This window comes from Triticum urartu, chromosome 7A (assembly GCF_056163025.1).
Source record: "Triticum urartu cultivar PI428250 chromosome 7A, HENAU_Tu73, whole genome shotgun sequence".
Taxonomy (NCBI): domain Eukaryota; kingdom Viridiplantae; phylum Streptophyta; class Magnoliopsida; order Poales; family Poaceae; genus Triticum; species Triticum urartu.
Window position 1 is genome coordinate 170,447,413 of NC_141879.1, and position 14,432 is coordinate 170,461,844.

Genomic DNA, 14,432 nt, shown 5'->3' on the forward strand with positions numbered 1-14,432 from the left:
CAATTCAGAGGTGGCCTCAGAGAAGATCTGCAATTAGCTCTCGTGCTTTTTGAGCCGACCAAGTATGATGAATTCTACAACATGGCACTAAAGCAAGAGGCCGCTCAGCTCAAGTGCGATGCTTCTAAGAAGAGAGTCAGGGATGCAACTCCTTCTTCTTCTTCAACTCAAGTGGCAGCTAAGCAACAGAAGTTCTGGTTGCCTCCTCCTCCTCCGTTCCGTCAGCCTTATCAGCAGAAGAGTAAAGGTGGTAATGAAACTTCCCACCCTCCCAACCCAGGCTATCAGAACAAAGCTCCGTCTCATGCTCCAAGGTCAAGTGCTCCTTATCACCCTCCGCTCTCAGAGGTTACTTGCAACAAGTGTCAGCAGAAAGGGCTATGCAAACAAATGCTTCAACCAAAGGCGCCTTCCACCCCCTCCTCCTGTGAGATCTGCCAGCAATGCAGTGGTCAAGCATAATCCCAATTTTGCAAAGTTCAACATGATGAACGCAGCTCAGGCAGAGGAATCTTCAGAAGTGATCATGGGTAACCTTCCAGTTAACTCCATTCCCGCTAAAGTCTTATTCGATACTGGTGCATCGCATTCTTTCATGTCATTCCCATTTGCATCGGAGCACAATATTGACACAGAGGTTTTGTCCAAAGTCATGGAAGTTGTTTCTTCGGGAAAGCTTTTGACTTCTAGTTTGGTTGCTCCTGATGTCTCTGTCCAGTTTGGAGACTATAAGTTTCTGTCCTCTCCAATTGTTCTTGGCGACTCTGATATTGATCTAATTCTCGGCATGGACTGGCTTTCTAAGCACAAGGCTCAGCTTGATTGTGCTGCCAGGAAGATTCAATTGACACACTCGTCTGAGGATGTCATCATCTATGCCGCTCGTGATGATACCATTCGACTATTTTATCTCAATGAGAAGGGCGAGTTGGATGCCATCTCTCAGATTCCAGTCGTTTGTGAATATCAAGACGTCTTCCCAAAAGAGCTTCTGGGAATGCCTCCTCACCGGCTAGTTGAATTCGTCATCGATCTTGAGCCTGGCATGGAACCTGTTTGCAAGCGTCCTTACAAGCTTGGACCAAAAGAGTTGAAGGAGCTGAAGAAACAACTCGATGAACAAGAGCGCATGGGTCTGATCCAACCGAGTTCTTCTCCATGGGGTTGTGGTGTTCTTTTTGTCAAGAAGAAGGATGGAACAGAACGACTTTGTGTCAACTACCATCCATTGAACAAGAAAACAATAAAGAACAAGTACCCACTTCCCAACATCAATGAGCTATTCGAGCAACTTAAAGGTGCTCAAGTTTTCTCCAAGCTTGACCTCCGTATGGGTTATCATCAGATTCACATTTCTGAACAAGATATCCCCAAGACAGCATTCAGAACAAGCTATGGTTCTTAGGAATATACTGTCATGTCTTTCGGCCTTGTCAATGATCCTCAAACATTCTCTCGCATGATGAACTTCATCTTCAACCCTTACACAAATGATTTCGTCCTGGTGTATCTCGATGATATTTTGGTCATTTCCAGGAATAAGGAGGATCATGCCAAGCATTTGAGATTGGTACTCGACAAACTCAGAGAACATTAGTTCTATGCGAAGTTTTCAAAGTGTGAGTTTTGGCTCGATGAGGTTCTCTACCTTGGCCATATCATCTCCGCCAAGGGCATTGCTGTTAATCCTGAGAAGGTGTCTGCAATTGTGAATTGGGAACCGCCTCAAAATGTCAAGCAGCTCCGCAGCTTTCTTGGGCTTGCAAGCTGTTGTCGAAGATTCTTGAGAATTTATCTAAGATTGCAAAGCCTCTTTCCAACCTCTTCCAGAAGCATGTCAAGTATGTCTGGACACCTGAGTGTGATGTTGCTTTCAACACCCTCAAAGAGAAGTTAGTCACAACTCCTGTTTTGACTCCTCCTGATGAATCCAAACCATTCGAAGTTTTCTGTGATGCCTCCATGCAAGGTCTCGGTGCTGTGTTAATGCAAGAGAAGAAAGCTGTGGCTTATACCTCTCGCCAGTTGAAGCCCAGCGAAAAGAACTACCCCACTCATGACCTCGAGTTGGTGGCAGTTGTCCATGCTCTATTAACTTGGAGACATCTCTTGTTGGGGAGGAAAGTGGACATCTTCATGGATCATAAGAGCCTCAAGTACATCTTCACTCAGCCCAACCTCAACCTCAGGAAGACTCATTGGGTCGAAATGATTCAAAAGTACAATCCGAGTATTGAATATACTCCAGGCAAGGCCAATGTCATTGTAGATGCTTTGAGCAGGAAGGCTTACTTCAACAGCTTAATTCTCAAGCCACTACTAGGAAAAGGGCTATAGATGAAATTGACACTAATGGCACACCAGACATGTGGTGCGCCACTACTATATACTAATGGCGCACCATGTGTTGGTGCGCCATGAGTGTCCAAATACTAATGGCGCACCACATCCACGGTGCGCCATTAGTAACAAGATTTTTTTATTTTTTAAAAAACTAGTAATGGCGCACCAGGGGATAGTGTGCCATTACTAGTTAAACTAGTAATGGCGCACCACATCCATGGTGCGCCATTAGTATATTTTTTCAAATTTTTTTAATTTTTTTTCAAAACTAGTAATGGCGCACCAGGGGATAGTGCGCCATTACTAGTTAAACTAGTAATGGCGCACCACATCCATGGTGCGCCACTAGTCATTTTTTTTTCAATTTTTTGTTCAGTTTTTTATATTTTTTGAAAACTAGTAATGGCGCACCGTGGGAGTGGTGCGCCATTCCTAGTTCAACTAGTAATGGTGCACCACTCCCACGGTGTGCCATTACTAACTTGGCCCAAAAATTCCCTCGCATGCACACCCCCCTCCCGTGGACTGCCTTTTCAGTTTTAAAAAAATTTAAAAGAAAATGATGAAAATGTCAAAAAAAATAAGTTTCCCATGTGATATGTGGTCTAGTTGTTGGGAAAATTTACAAATATGAATTTCGACTTTATTTGCAAAATCTCTTAGGAATTTGTAAAATGGGCATAACTTTTGCATAGGAACCCCGTTACACATTTTTAAAATCCTCAAAAACCTAATAGAAAAAAGTTACGGGGCTTTTAAGATCTGGAGGCAAAAAAATTCAAAAAACTTCAAACTTACTAGCGGCGCACCATATGCTAGGTGCGCCACTAGTAACAGAAAAAAATTAGTTTCGATTTTTTTCGGGAATTTTTTTTCAAAATATGATACGTAATACGTAACATGAACATGAACAAAGTCCTAAACATCAACAAGGTTTAATAGGATTGATATGCTAGATATATCAACAAGTGCCTGTGAAGTGAGCTGGTGCTGGGGTTGGATAGATCTCTGAAGTTAAGTGTGCTGGGGCTGGAGTAGTGTGAGGATGGGTGACCTTTCGGGAAGTTTGACCACGGAGTGCGATTTGACCTAAGATTAAGCATATTGACCCGAGATTAAGCCATAGTGACCCGAGATTAAGAAAAAAAATTAAAAAAATTTGAAAAAAATTTGAAAAAAAATTAATTACTAATGGCACACTTCTATGTGGTGCACCATTACTAAGTCAGATAGTAATGGCGCACCTCTAGGCATACTAATGGCGCACTACATGTGCGCCATTAGTATCTGGTATAGTAATGGCGCACTCGCGCACCAGTGGTGCGCCATTAGTAAAAAAATACTAGTGGCGTGGTACTAATGGCGCACCAGTAGTGCGCCATTAGTAGGCAAAACTGGTGCGCCACTAGTTGGCCTTTTCCTAGTAGTGAGCCCTTCCAACCGGACCTTTGTGAAGCTTTCCGCAAACTAAATCTCCAAGTTGTTCCTCAAGGCTTCCTTGCCAACCTCCAAGTCTCTCCTATTTTGGAAGATCAAATTCATGAGGCACAACTTCTTGATGCCATGGTGAAGAAGGTGAAAAATGGGATCGCCAAGAGACAACCCAAATACAAGTGCTATCGCCTTGATGACAAATATACTCTATTCTTCGAGGATCAAATTGTGGTTCCTAAGGGTGATCTACGTGAAGTCATTATGAATGAGGCTCACAATTCCCTCCTATCCATTCATCCTGGAAGTACGAAGATGTACCATGACCTCAGGAAGTCATATTGGTGGACTCGAATGAAGCAAGAAATTGCTCAGTTCGTTAATGAATGTGATGTCTGCAGAAGAGTGAAAGCAGAACACCAACGGCCAGCTGGTCTCCTCCAATCTCTTGCCATTCCAGAATGGAAGTTTGACCATATTGCGATGGACTTCGTGACTGGATTTCCCAAGTCCAAGCATGGCAATGATGCTATCTTTGTTGTCATCGACAAGCTTACAAAAGTGGCTCATTTTCTTCCTATCAAAGAATCTATCATAGCAGCTCAGTTGGTAGAGCTATATACCTCCAGGATTGTCTCCTTGAATGGCATTTCGCAATTGATATCTTCAAATCGTGGAAGCTTCTTCACTTCTAAGTTCTGGGACTCCTTCCAGAAGGCCATGGGCACGAACATTCGGTTTAGCACAGCCTTCGATCCTCAAATTAGTGGCCAAGTCGAGCGAGTCAATCAAATTCTTGAAGATATGCTCAGGGCTTGTGTCATTTCTTTCGGTATGAAAAGGGAAGATTGTCTCCCATATGCCAAGTTCTCCTACAACAACAGCTTCCAAGCAAGTTCGGGCAAGGCCCCATTCGAGTTTATCTATGGCAGAAAGTGCCGCACCCCTCTTAATTGGTCAGAGACAGGTGAACGCCAACTTCTTGGTAATGACTTAATCACAGAGGCTGAAGAAATGTGCAAAGTCATCCGTGAAAATCTCAAAGCTGCGCAATCGCGCCATAAGAGTTATTATGATAGCAAGCATCATGACTTGGCTTTCGAGATCGGAGACCATGTCTACCTCTGCGTCTCTCCAATGAAAGGTACTCGTCGCATCGGTATCAAACGGAAGCTTTCCCCTAGATACGTGGGTCCTTTCAAGATAATTGGAAAAAGAGGCGACCTCGCCTATCAACTTGAGTTTCCGTCCAACTTCGCAAATGTCCACGACGTGTTTCACGTGTCACAGCTTCGCAAGTGCTTCAAGACTCCTGACCGCACCATCAACTTCGAAGAGATTGATCTCCAAGAAGACATGTCTTATCATGAGCATCCCGTTGCTATCCTTGAAAAAACTGAGCGCAAGACTCGCAACAAGTCTATCAAATTCCTTAAAGTGAAATGGTCACACCTCCGTTCCGAATATCCGGAGTTCTTTCAGTCCTAGATCTCGGGATGAGATCCTTCCGTAGTGGTGGAGTGTTGTAACGCCCCGGATGTAACTTGCCATATTTGTACTCCAACTCTTGCCATTTTTGGCTCTAAGTTATGAGTTTCCCTTCGTGGTTGGGTTTGTCTTTGTTTTTATTTTTGTCCATGTCATGCATTTCATATCATGTCATCATGTGCATCTCATTTGCATACGTGTTCGTCTCATGCATCCGAGCATTTTCCCTGTTGTCCGTTTTGCAATCCGACACTCCTACGTCCTCCAACGCCCCCCTTTTGCCTCTTTTCATGAGCGGGTGTTAAACATTCTCGGAATGGACTGAGATTTTCCAAGCGGCCTTGGTACACCACCGGTAGACCGCCTGTCAAATTTCATGTCATTTGGAGTCCGTTTGATACTCCAAAGGTGAACCGGGGAACCGTAAAGGCCTCGTGTGTGTTGCAGCCCAACACCCCTCCAAAACAGCCCAATAACCCTTCCAAACCCCTTCCATGCCCTCCGTCGTCGGATGTCGATCGCGTGGGCGAAAACTACACCTCATTCGGACACTCCTACCTCCCCCTACCTATATATATGTGATCTCCTCCGAAATTTCGGGTCTAACCCTAGCTCTCCCTCTCCTCGCGCCACCGGACACATCCGTCCGAGTCGGACGCGTCCGCGCCGCCGCCACCGGCGAATCACGGCCTGCCATGTGGCGCGCCCGCCGCCCCGTGCCGCCGGCCCACCTGGCCCGTGGCCGGCCCTCCCGCGCGCTGACCGGGCCGTGCCCCGCCACCGCCTCTCCTCCCAGCCCGCGCGACGCCCCGCGCCTTCCGCCGCTCGACGCCGACTGCCGCCTCCGCCATGCCGCCTCCGCCGCCGTCCGTCCGCCATCCGCCGCCTCCATCACCGACCCCGCCGCCCGTCGTCTGCGTCGCCTCCCCGCGGCGCCCCATGCCAGGATCCGGCCGGATCCGGCGAGATCCGGCCCGGACCCGCCTCCTCCGGCCTTCCCCCTCTTGTTCTGGCCGCTGCACAGTCCAACTCCGGCGAGCCCGGATCTGCCTCGACTTCCGTGCCAAGACAAACCCTAGATCCCGTTGACTTTCGCGAGGTCGTTTTCCCACTAAGTCTTTTTCCCCTCATGTTTTAAGCCCCTGTTCATCATGCCATAACTTGTTGCACACTACTCCGTTTCATGCGCATAATATATCAAATTGTTCATCATGATGTGCGCTTCATTTTGTTCCATTGTGACATGCTTGTTTGAGTCCATCTTGATTCCCAAATGATTGATGCAAGAGTGCTATAAATTGTTAGTTCCTGTTTCTTCTGAGAGTATGAGGATATGTTATTTTTGCTACATTTGTTGTGTGCTGCATATGGGCATGAGCTCTACATGTATTTTGATTTATGCCATGCCATATTTACAGGGGTGTTTTCCATGTATTTTTATGATCATTGTGGTGACTAGCACAAGCATGCCTAGTAGCCTTCATGATATTGCTGATTTCAGGGACTTAGGTTTTTGCTAAGTCCTTGCTCTGCTGTTATTTTTAGGCCATGTATCCATGATGCTACAGTGAATCCCATGCTTGTTTTGAGTACCTTCAGTAAGGATGATTTGAACATATGGTTATGCTATATCCATCCATGCCCATGTTTGCAACTATGGAGTGCCCTAGCATGACTTAATCTTGCTCTACTTGTGCTATAAAATGTTCCTGGCAGATTGTTTACATGTTAATCAATTTTGCCATGGTTGTTGTAGTTGATCCAAGCATGCTATAAACTTGTTCTTGCCATGGTTAGCCTTATGATCATGTCTTATTGATGGTAGTATGGTTATCTTGTCATGCAATGCCTTGTGGTGAGTGCATCGAGCTCGCAAAGATGCCTTAATAATTCTGTTTATGCCATGCTCAGTTTTCTGCTAAGTCTGAATCTGTTAACGAAACATGCTATGTTTACATGGGTGCCATCATATTTTCTGTGCCCTTTTGACTCATGGTCAGTAAGGGACTTTTGTTCTATGCTTTGAGTAGATTCATGCCATGCCTTTCTCTGCTACATGTGCTTTGTTGCTATGTTGGAGTGCAGTAGCTTAGTTTCTTGTTGCATTCTAGATGGCATTGTGTTGTTAATCACAGAATTGTGCCATTATTGTTTTGCTTGCCATTTGCAAACCGTGCATCCGATTCTGGTGATATTTATATCGATTTCGACCGAAATCATCTCATCTTTCCAGCGGCACACTTGGTTTGCCAAGTTGATGCCTTGATCAATATTTTCCTTCCGGAGCATGCATATGCATTGCATATCACATCTCACATGTCATGCCATGTTTTGCATCATGTTGCTTGCGCATTGCACTGTGGTTGATTGTTGTTTCCTTTTGCTTGTGTTCTTGCTTTGGGTAGAGCTGGGAGACGAGTGCGTGATCGAGGAACCCGTTGAGTACGCTTACAAGGATCAAGCTTTCGTCAACTCTGAGAACCTTACAGGCAAGATGACCATACCCTTGAAATCACTTCTATCTTTGCTTGCTAGTTGTTCGCTCTATTGCTATGCCGCGATGCCTACCACTTGTTATATCATGCCTCCCATATTGCCATGTCAAGCGTCTAACCCACCTTTCCTAGCAAACCATTGTTTGGCTATGTTACCGCTTTGCTCAGCCCCTCTTATAGCGTTGCTAGTTGCAGGTGAAGATGAAGTTTGTTCCTTGTTGGAACATGGATATTTGTTGGGATATCGTTATTATATATTGTTTACTTTAATGCATCTATATACTTGGTAAAGGGTGGAAGGCTCGGCCTTATGCCTGGTGTTTTGTTCCACTCTTGCGGCCCTAGTTTCCGTTATACCGGTGTTATGTTCCTTGATTTTGCGTTCCTTACGCGGTTGGATGTTATGGGAACCCCTTGACAGTTTGCCTTGAATAAAACTCCTCCAGCAAGGCCCAACTTTGGTTTTACCATTTGTCACCTAAGCCTTTTCCCCCTGTGTCGGTGCACTAGAGTAGGGGTACCCTAGTATCCCGAACTTGTGCACGGGCAGTCGCAGCATCCCGCGGCAAGGCTTGCCGGGTGACCGCCAAGGTCCTCCGTGGTTCCTTTGGAGCCATTCAAGGACAAAGTATCCAAGCCAAGGAGACAAGACCCCGGCAAGAGGAGCTTGCCGGGAAGGCCAACCAAGGCATCTCAAGGAACTTGCCGCGACGCGCCACGCGTCCCAGCAAGGCCCGGTGAGCGACCAGCTCCCGGACGCGACAAGACAACGACCGCGGCAAGGCTCTTGCCGCGGCAAGCCACCACTCTGTGACCGCGCTCCAGCACATCCACCAACGTGTCGCTCTGGGACCCTTCCAGGCATACGTGGCGGGAGGCTGTGCAGCCAGCGGTGCGCGGTGGCAAGCGGCGCTGACAAGATTGCCATCGTGGCGAGCGGTGGCGTCCCTGACGGTCCCTTTTGCACTATTTAAGCGACGCAGACAGGCATTTAATGCCTTTGTCCCCTGCCGTCAGGGTTAGGTATGATACACTATAGCAGGTAGCTGTACCAACCGCAACACCTTTCCATTTTTACCCTTGTCTACGTTGCCACCTGTCGGTGACCCCTTGAGCATATAAAAGGAGGCCCATGCGCAACGTAGAGGGGGAGAGAAAGGTTGGGAGGAAAGAGAACACTCACGCTTGGTCTCGTTAGCTGCTGGGGTGTACTGTAGCACTCCGTGCTCCTGAGCAAGAACTCAATACAAACCACAAAGCAGGAGTAGGGTTTTACGCATCCGTGCGGCCCGAACCTGGGTAAACTGCTCGTGTGCTTCGCCTCGATCTGCTCTTCGTGCGACCCTCTCCCCCGCCGAACCAAAAGGGACTCGGTCCGCCGGTCCCATAGGTGCTCGTGGCTTAGACCCCCGACATCTTTGGCGCGCTAGGTAGGGGGTGCGTCGAGGTTGTGTGAACCTGATCCAGCATTCACACTAGCTAAATCTTCATCGTCTTCATCGACATGCCGCCGAAGAAGAAGGCTTCGGAGGCGACTGCTCCGTCCGCGCCGAACCCACCACCGCCGGAGCAAACGGCTGGTGGGGTAGACGCCGGCGGAAGAACGGGCGTCGACGAGGGAGCTCACGGTGCTGCCAGGTCCAAGAACAAGGCTGCGCTGCCCATCGGCGGCGTAGCCGGCTCCCACAACGACCGGGCGCACTCCAAGACCTCGGCGTCCGTACATGCACCACGCCCATCTCAGGAGGCGCGGGACCGGCAGCGTCATGGTACTCACGGTACCATGCGTTTGCTGGACCAAGATCGAGCTGGTGGATCTCGGAGTGCTCAAGACCAGCATGCACGCCAACGTGCTGGCACGAGTGAGGCACGGTCGCCTGGACGGGATACTGCTCCTTCTAACATAGTTAGAAGTGCGAGCATATCCCGCTCCTCGCACCGTTCGCCACCGCCACCAGCCACTACAGCAAAAGCTTTGGCGCGCGCTCAACTGCTCCTGGACTACCCTCCAACGGCAGACAAGATCGACGACTGGAGGGCCACCATTCAGAGTCTCATCGGCTTCGCCAACGGCGACACTCAACGGCAGCCGAGCACGTCGCAGCCGCGGCAAGTCAGCCAGGCACGAGCCGGTGGCGACAAGACCGGTGGGGGTGCAACCACTGTGCACTCTCCGCCCCGAAGGCCAAGATCGCCGACTCGCCGGATCCACCTCGACAGCGACTCCACCGCGTCATCAGATCCACGAGCTTGTCGCGATCAGCACCAAGTTCTTCACGAACGACAGCAAGAAGATGCTCGTACTCGCATCGAGCGCCAAAGAGAAGCGCGACGTCAATTAGACCAGCGCGCTGGGCCTCTGTCGACATGCATGCGCCAGGGGAACCAGGCGACTTGCCGTACGCGGGAGGTTGCCCTGCGTTTACTCGTGAGCTGCGGCAAGTCTAGTGGCCCAGCATGAAGAATTTCAAGCCAGACATACCAGAGAAGTATGACGGCAAGTCGCATCCGTCGGAGTTCCTCAGCAAGTCCGGCAAGAGTTCTGATGCCCACTCCGGCAAGCGCACCTCTTCGGAGTGCTGCGCTGCCGTCGAGGACGCACCATTGAGCTCCACCGGCAAGTGTAAGAAGACAATGGCAGCTCCGCCAGAGACCAAGAAGGTGTCCGCCAAGGAGGGCGGCACTGGTGGTACCTTCACCATCAGTGCCACTCTTGACCCTAAATAGGAAAGCGCGCTCATTGCTTTCCTGCGGGCGAACGTCGACGTGTTTGCGTGGCAACCATCTGACATCCCCGGTGTTCCCAGGAAAGTAATTGAGCACCATCTTGCCGTTTTTCCTCATGCGCGGCCCGTCAAGCAGAAGGTCAGGAAGCAAGCAGTGGAGCGCCAAGAATTCATCGCAGAAGAGATCAAGAAGTTGGAAGCAGCAGGCCTTGTCAGAGGAGTGCTCCATCCTACGTGGTTGGCCAATCCTGTAGTCATGCGCAAGGCGAACGGGAAATGGAGACTTTGTATCGACTTTACCGATGTTAACAAAGCTTGTCCCAAAGACCCATTTCCCTTGCCGCGCATTGACCAGATTGTTGACTCCACGGCCGGATGTGACTTGCTTTCATTTCTTGACGCATACTCAGGATACCATCAGATCTTCATGGCAGAAGAGGATGAGGAGAAGACCGCATTCATCACTCCATGTGGCACGTACTGTTTCATACGGATGCCTTTCGGTTTAAAAAATGCTGGTTCAACATTTGTAAGGGTAGTCCATGTCGCACTTGAGACACAAATACACAGAAATGTGGAAGCCTACATGGATGACATAGTGGTCAAGAGCAAGGACAGGGCAACTCTGATTCAAGATTTAGACGAGACCTTTGCAAATCTGTGCAAGATTAGCCTCAAGCTCAACCCCGAGAAGTGTGTGTTTGGAGTCCCCTCCGGCAAGCTTCTCGGGTTCTTCGTGTCTCAGCGGGGAATTGAAGCCAATCCTGACAAGATCAAGGCCATTGAGCGGATTGAAGCACCAAAGCGCGTCAAGGATGTACGAAGACTTGCCGGTTGCGTGGCTGCTCTCAGCAGGTTTATCTCTAGGTCTGCTGAGCGCGCCCTGCCGTTTTTCAAAATATTGAAAAAGGCAGGTCCAATGAAATGGACTCCGGAAGCGGAGGCTGCGCTGCAAGACTTGAAGAGATACCTGTCCTCCACTCCAACACTTGTCGCACCTAAGCCACAAGAGAAGTTGCTGCTGTATATAGCGGCAACCAATCAAGTGGTTACTGCTGCGTTAGTAGCAGAGAGGGAGGCAGATGACGAGCCAGCAACCATGGCAGGCGCATCCAGTGACAAGCAGGGGGCTTCCCCAACAAGCTCCGGTCCCGACAAGGATGGATCTGCGCAGACGCGCGAGGAGATACAGAAGAGAATGGTACAGCGCCTAGTTTACTTTGTCAGTTCCCTTCCGCAGGGGCTAGGTCAAGGTACTCTGACGTGCAGAAATTGCTTTTCGGCCTTCTCATGGCCTCGATAAAGCTGCGCCATTACTTCCAAGCACATGAGATCACAGTTGTCACTCGTTTTCCGCTGAAGAGGATACTACAGAATCCAGAAGCGACAGGCAGGATTGTTGAGTGGGCACTGAACTGTCAAGCTTTGGTCTCATGTTTGAGAGTACTTCAACTATCCAAAGCAGAGCATTGGCAGAATTCATAGCAGAATGGACGCCAACACCAGATGAAGAAATTCCAGAAACGAGCATCCCCGTCGAGGAAGCAAGCAAAGAGTGGCTGATGTACTTTGACAGTGCCTTTTCGCTGCAAGGCGCCGGCGCTGGCGTGCTGCTTGTCGCACCCACCGGAGAGCACCTCAAGTACGTAGTCCAGATGCACTTTCCCAAGGAGCAAGCAACAAACAATACTGCAGAGTATGAAGGCTTGCTTGCCGGTCTCAGGATCGCGGCAGACCTTGGGATTAAGAAGCTCATTGTCAGGGGTGACTCGCAGCTTGTCGTCCGCCAAGTGAACAAAAGCTATCAGAGTCCGTTGATGGAAGCCTACGTCGACGAAGTGAGAAAGCTAGAAGAGCACTTTGACGGCCTACAGATGGAGCATGTTCCAAGAGCTGAGAACGCCATTGCCGATGGCCTATCAAAGTGCGCCGCACTTAAGTTACCTGTGGAACCAGGGATCTTTGTGCTCAAGCTGACTCAACCGTCTGTAACGCCATCAACTGGACAGAGCAAGAAGAGGAAGTTGATTTCTGGTGACTATTTTCCGGCCGAGCTTCCCGAAGCCGCCGCCAAGAAGGTCCCCAAGATCAACGCCAAGAGCGCTGAGGAGTAGTCTGCTCTGGCAAGCCCTAGGGTTTGTTCCGTTGAAGCACAACCTCCCGACAAGTTTTGCTCCGGCAAGCTTGCCGGGGAACGTCAAGATCCGGCAGAGCCACAGGTTCTCGCCGTAGAAGCGGATGTTCCCGCAGCTGCAGATTTGCCTTTAGTCCTTGTTGTCGAGCGACAAGCTCCAGCATGGACACAGCAGATTGTCCATTTCCTTCAGACAGGAGAACTTCCTGAAGAGCAAGAAGAAGCGGAAAGAGTAGCCCGGCAGTCAAGTATGTACCAGTTTGTCGACAACACACTGTACAGAAGAAGACTCAACGGTGTGAAATTGAAGTGTATTCACCGGGAAGACAGACAAAAGCTGTTGGCAGAGATACATGGAGGCATATGTGGTCACCACATTGGCGCAAGAGCGCTTGCCAGCAAAGCATTCCGGCAAGGTTTCTTTTGGCCGACAGCCCTCCAGGATACAACTGCACAAGTAACCAAGTGTGAAGCGTGCCAGTTCCATTCCAAGCAGATACACCAACCAGCTCAAGCTCTCTAGACGATCCCTTTATCCTGGCCATTTTCGGTCTGGGGGCTTGACATCCTCGGCCCCTTTCCCCGAGCAGTCGGGGGCTTTGAGTACTTGTACGTTGCAATCGACAAGTTCACAAAGTGGCCGGAAGTGGATGCAGTGAGGAAGGTGACAGCACAGTCAACAGTCAAGTTCTTCAGGTCGATTGTTTGCCGCTTCGGGATCCCTAACAGGATAATCACCGACAACAGTACGCAATTCACGAGCCACACCTTCATGCAGTACGTCCAAGATCTTGGCGCCAAGGTCTGCTTCGCTTCTATTTCTCACCCGAGAAGCAACGGTCAAGCAGAGAGGGCAAATGCTGAAGTGCTGCGTGGGCTCAAGACCAGGAATTTCGACAGGCTGCACAAGTGCGGAAGAAACTGGATTGAGGAGCTGCCGGTGGTTCTTTGGTCGATCAGGACGATGCCAAATCGAGCCACTGGCCAGACACCTTTCGCTCTAGTCTATGGAGCAGAGGCAGTTCTCCCCACGGAACTCGTATACGGGTCCCCTCGAGTGCTCGCTTATGATGAGCTTGAGCAAGAGCAGCTGCGACAAGATGACGCGCTACTCCTTGAGGAAGACCGTCTTCAGGCTGCTGTACGAGCTGCTCGCTACCAGCAAGCTTTGCGCCGCTACCATAGCCGCAAAGTTAACGCCAGAAGTCTCGAGAAGGCGACCTTGTTCTTCGGCGTGTTCAGTCCGCCAAGAATTCCAACAAGTTGACGCCGAAGTGGGAAGGCCCTTACTAGGTGAAACGAGTCACTAGGCCTGGCGCTGTCCGCCTTGAGACCGAAGATGCCATTCCGGTGAGCAACTCCTGGAAGATTGGGCATCTTCGTAAGTTTTACCCGTAAGGTGCGGTTGCCGGAACCCGTTCTGGCAACCACCTTTTGTACAAGTCTTGCCGCTGTTGCATGTAATCCTTTGTACAAAGTCGGGCGCAGACCCCGTGCATAAAGCCCATGTGCTCCGCACACCTTGTCAATTTCATGCTTTCTATTTTTTGCATATGTGATCTGACACTTTGTGCAGCACCTACTCCCCAGTAAGCAATAACGAGCCGTAAGGCTCCATATCTTTATTTTCTCCTCTTTCTTTTTTCTCAAGGAAAGGAAGGTTCCCTCGCCCACAAGTTTGCCAGGGGGAAAGGAGAAGATAACAGTATGGACCAGGCGTCGTTCAAGAAAGTTTCGCCTTACCGGGAAGCAAACAACAGAAAAGCTAAGTTGCCAAAGTTTGAGCAATCTGATTTTTTAAATTTTCAAGTTATC